Below are 5879 nucleotides of genomic sequence, written 5' to 3' on the forward strand. Positions count from 1 at the left end.
TCACTCAAGACAGAGCTGATGTGATGATGGAGTTTTTGTGCCAACTTGACTGGGTTATTGTTGGGCCGATCTTGGGTCAAACGTTCTGGATGCTTCTATAAGCTTGGTTTTTTATGAGTTTTCTGTTCTTCCCACAAGTGGGGTGGTGGGGAGTACTTCTGCATGCATGAATTTGGGATTCAGTTGTAGAAATTCATCCAAGATGATGCTTATTAAGGCCTGCCTTCTGCTGTTCCAATTGGGCCATCAAGGGAAGAGCTACGTTGGCAAGTATCTGATTCCAGTGCCATAGCCAGAAAGAGCGTCTATTAATTACTAAGATAAAAAAGAAAGAAAAAAGAAAAAAAGCTCAGCAAGTATCACAAACTACTCTTATTTAAGCATTTAGACTAGTAAAATTGTTTTGTAGTTATAGTAAACCAATTTGCCCTCTAATAGATTATTTATATCAACAAAATTAGCAATGTAAGAATTCTCAAAACTATGGTTTCTTCAAATATTATTAAATCAGATTACATAAGTAGCCAATCAGAAAAAAATTATATAATTTTTGTGCTTTAACGTTGTTTTTAGTTCTTGACTACTTATGACTTTTTACTTTCTGATAGCGTCATGATTTAAGAGAACGTAAGTACAAGAATTCACTTGTTTTGTGTACACAATTCACAGATATGAGTGTATGTGCACAGTGGTACAGTGATCACCATAAGCAACTGGGGAACAGTTTCATCATTGTAAAAACAAAAGAAACAACTTTGTGCCCATTTAGATGCTTTCTATCTTGTTCCTTTGATTGTGAATCTGTTCTCTGTTTCTAATTAGCTGCTATTTGGAATATTGTAAAGACAACATGCAATGTTTTCTTGTGTTTATTCTCCATCTTTTTCAGGGGTGAAAATGAAATCTTTATGACGTAGATTTCATTTTCTGTGTGTGTGTGTGTGTGTGTGTGTGTGTGTGTGTATGCATACTGGAGCTTGAACTCAACACCTAGGCACTACCAGCTTTTTCACTCAAGGTTGGTAATTTGCCATTTAATTCGATGCTCTACTTTCGGATTTTTGATGGTTAATTGGCGATAAGAGCTTCAGAAACCTACTTTCCCAGGCTTGGCTTTGAGTCACGATTCTCAGGTGTTAGCCTCCTGAGTAGCCAAGATTCCAGGTGAGAGCCACTGGTGTTCATGCTGAATTTTTAAACGTTGTTTGTTATTATACGTAGGCATCATTTTCAAAAGAAGCTAAACACACTTGTTTGAAAGGCTTCCACATGGGTGAAGGCTCTCTGGTCCCATTTAAAATGAACAGAACCATTTATAGGACAAGGTAGATTAAACATCACTATATAAAAACATACCATATTGAGTTACTTTGGGACACAGTTTTTCCAAAGCGTATGCAAATATTATGTACATGAAGGGCCAATGTGTTTATTCTATGTGATGAAAAAAAAATTCTTCAGAATAAAATTTAGGCCATGAAAAGTGGCATCTGTACAAAAGCATTCAGTGGGTGCTTCTAAACTCAGTCTAAATTCCAACCACCCTGTACAGTTTCTACAGAAAGAAGAAGCCTATGGTATTTGTTGTAATGAACAGGTTGGAAAAACTTGTGGAAAAGGGAATAGCTAGATATTGAATCATTTAGTACAGAGGAGTTTAAATGGCTTTATCAGAAAAGATGCCATCCAAATCAGAACAATGCATCCATCTGTCCATCTAAATCCAGCCATCCTTGGTTTTAGGTAAAATGAACCCTCTGTGTGGATCATCAAACATTCCAAGATTACATGACAAAATCACAGGCAAGTTTTTTTTTTCCAAAATATACATCCAGCTTTCTCGAGAGCCTTAAATTGTCTTTACAAGTATAATTTGTACTTCCTGAATCTCACAAAGTATGTCACTGTAAAGAATCACTTAACTGCCTACATCAGTTCTAGAAAAATATCCTTCCATTAGAGAAAATAATCCATTGAAGTCAGGAGAAAGAGAGTCACACATAGGAACAGAAAAATTCAGCATGCTGTGATAAGTTTCCTAACTTCATGTGGAAATGGAAAACCTGCATGAAATTAAATGGAAAAGAACAACTTGTAAAGTTCAACTACCATATTCAGACCCTACTCATTAAACACCCCTGTTTAATAGCACCTAGGAGTGGCTCCAGATGGTGCTAAGTCTCAAAGGTCCTGGTCCATGTGATCCCCGTGATGACAGACCTAGAGCTTGGCCTTCAATGCTGCACACTCGTGAACAGACTGATGAAAGATGCACCTGGAGCTATTGGTCCATCTGCTCTGCTATTTCATCTCTGAGTTTCCTGGTTCAAACCTAGGATACCCATCGTCCACCAGGACTAAGTCTGAGTAGCTACATCCTCTCTTCATTAAAGTCTCTATGGTCGGCATCTTCACGTAATATTTCACATGTTGTGGAAGTATTGGTAGAGATGAACCACATATACTCACCATAAAATGGTGAAGAAAATGCACTTTGTCTTGCTTCCACACATATGGTTCCACTTTCATGGCTCTGTCAGTCTCCGGGGTTAATGACATCCCAACCATATGCCCAGGAGTAAGGAGTGATGGAACTGACATTCTGTTCAATCGACCTGAAACAACCTGCATCATGTGTCCTCAGCCATAAAATGCCATTCAAGTGACCCCATAAACTGACATCTGCCCACCATGTTGTACACATTTGGGGCCAAATTGCCCACTTGTTCCTTTCTGATTCGAATGTAAATATTATACATGAAAACATTTGCAAGTCCAGTCTTTTCTTTTAGAGAGGCCAGGGAAAAGCCAGGTTGGCTAGCAAACAGACAGCCTTCACATTCAGGTTGGCTTTGTGACTCTTTCAATGTGTCTTGATAAATTATATGTGTTGCTTCAAACCAATTAAGTGCCTGTCATGGACATGAAGGCTAGTGTGCAATATTTGTTTTATTTTTCTCAATGCAAAAATAAGATAATTCTTTGAAAACAGTGCAACCCTACCATGTCAACAGACCATTCCATAAGTAATTTTGGATCCTGGCTGATCTCTGCTTGATTATACTAAGTCTTTGCAGAAGACAAGTGCTCTTCTGTGAAATACGTGGAGGAAGATGAAGGAACAGGAGAGGACAGAGCTGTGGATTTTCTTAAAGTTGATTATGAATAAATTCTGCCAAGGCAATGCGACTGTTTTTTTTTTTCCTTTTCTCTATCTTTGCAGGTAGCTACTTCTCATCCATGAGAAGTAGGAGAATGATATTAAAATTCCAGAGTTCAAAGACTGTTCCTATTTGTAATATTGATGGTGTATAACCGAAATGCTGCAACTGATGATCACAATTTCTATACTTCTTCTGTTGTCTGCCTATCTTTCTATCATCATCTCCTGTGTGTTCAAAGAAGAAAATACAGTGTGAAGTACACTAAATGAAAAATGGGTTTGTATCAAAGATGCAGATCCCTTCATCTTTCCTACTTAGTTATGAATTTAGTATGTGTGTATGTTTTATTTTAATTTTGGATTTTTTTCCCCAAAGGTTCACTTATAATTGTTTTTCAGTGGAGAAATTACGATCCCAGGAGGAATTTCCTGGTACTGGGTAAATTTGGTGCTTTGTTCTGACAGCCTACTGGATAAATTGATTTGGAATCCATGGTATTTGTGTTAATTTATTCGATGTAGAATCCAATTGTTCACAGATAAACTAGTTTTAAATAAGTACAGCCATGCTGAGATTGTACTGCTAAAATGGTCTTACTATTGCATCTCTCTGAGCTAAATATTCAGTATCAAGTAATGGAAGCAGTAGCAGTAACAGCTGACCTTATCTTTCCCCATTCAAGTTTATTCAGGTGTCTTGGTTTTCCCTGGGAATTAGAACATAGTAGGCCTCATTTATCTAAGGTGGGGGATACATTCCAAAATCTCACACTGGGGACCCAAAATCATAGATCATACTTAAATCTATATGTATTTGCCTATATGTGCATAGCTAATATACAGGAAAGAGATGATCAACAATACTCAATTTAAAAAAGTTAGGCAAAACCAGAACCTCCTTGTGGACTTTCTAATTATATTTTTGGAGCAGAGTTGAGTTGGGGTAACTGGAACTTCAGCAAGTGAAGACAGGAATAAGGAGGATTTAGTAAGAGACATAGTCTTTGCCATGGCTGATAAGACTCTGTGGGATGATGAGTCTGGTTACTCATCTGGTCTACCCCAATCAGTCCTTTTACCTCGACACAACCATGTAGACTTCATGAGAGGTCTTTGCCAGAATCAAGGGCATTCTGACTTGGGGCTTTGGCACCTCCTGTACCCTCTTCTTGGAATGCTTGACCCTCGAATATTTGCAGGGATTCTTGCTCTCTGTCATTAGGTCATGTGTCACCATCTTAGGTGTTCTTTCTTAACCACTTATTTTGTAATAACCTCTTATGCACACCTCACCTTTTGTCTTCTTTCTCTTTCTTGTGTTGGTGCTGTTATATGAATTTGAACTCAGGGTCTTAGGCTTGTTAGGCAGGTGCTCTACCACTTGAAACACCCCCCTAGCCCTTTTCACTTTTATTGTTTTCTGATTAGTTTCTTTATTTTTGGCTGGTCTGGTCTGGATCATGCTCCTCTTATTTGTGCTTTGTGCATAGCTGGGGATTTTAGGCACATGCTGTTGGACTTGGCTTTTTTTTGATTGGCTGAGATGGAGACTCATAAATGTTTCTACCCTGACTAGTCTTCAACTGTGATTTTCCTGACTTTAAGCCTCCTGAGTAGCTAGGATCATCAGCATGAGGCTTCCTCTTGGCTTGTGTTGTTTCTTAATTTACCTCTCCTTAAACTATATTTTTATAGCACATACCACTTCACTCTTTTTTTACATTTTTATCTTCATACTTTCTGTTTTCTTCCCCCATAAAAGAAAATTCTATAAAGAAATTATTATATTGGCAATATTATTACATTAATGTTAGCTATACCTCACTTTTAACAAATTAATCAGCTTTTATGTATCCATCAATGAACACAATACCTATCTGGCATGACAAAGAAATGTTCTTTTGCACAAATTACATCTCCCTTTAAAGCCTGGCTCATATAGGTTTTTGAAATGCTGCTGATTGTATTTGTAAGTCTATTTTCAATGAAATTAAACCTGAATTCATATATATGTGCCTAATGCTAATCATAATGATCAGGACCTGAGATTGTAGTGGAAAGAAATAACTAGCGTATTAGACTTAAGTAATAAGAGGGGTGGAGGGATAGAAGACTGTAAAAATTAGTTCATCGGTGATGTTCTTGCCTGTCAATTGCTGGCCATTCTTTTCTTTGAGTTTGATATATCCACACTTCCCTTATGCAGTCTATACATGATAATAGGTGTAATTACATTCCAACCTAAATAATCTTTTGGTAACTTGAAATATATAGAGGCTTAACAGATTTTTTTTTAAGTGATGTGCCTGAATCTATGACTTCAGAGGTGAAACATTCGCTAGTATTGTGGTATGAAGCGGAATAAGAGCGGAAGGGCAATACAGATGAAAAGGTCAATTGGGGGGAGGGGGTCCAGATTGTTAAAGGCAGTTTCCTGACCATGCACAATGATGAAAAGATTTGGATTCTTCCAGAAGCCCTGAGTTAGAAGACACCAGTATTAGAAGAAACTACTAGCTAGACTTCAGTGCACATGCATGAAATCATGGTGGCTATTGCTGGATATCTTCCAGATGTTCTTTTGCTCCTCCTTCATTGTCTCTTTCTGCCTGTATGTTTTTAGGTGTACTTACAGTATTTGTGAAAGGATGCACAAGGTAGCATTATTTTTGAGAAAATATCAGAAGAATCATGACTCAATGGAGAAAAGTAGACT

The sequence above is a fragment of the Dipodomys spectabilis genome, unplaced genomic scaffold, assembly GCF_019054845.1.
Source record: "Dipodomys spectabilis isolate Male_0828 unplaced genomic scaffold, ASM1905484v1 ptg000018l, whole genome shotgun sequence".
Classification (NCBI taxonomy): domain Eukaryota; kingdom Metazoa; phylum Chordata; class Mammalia; order Rodentia; family Heteromyidae; genus Dipodomys; species Dipodomys spectabilis.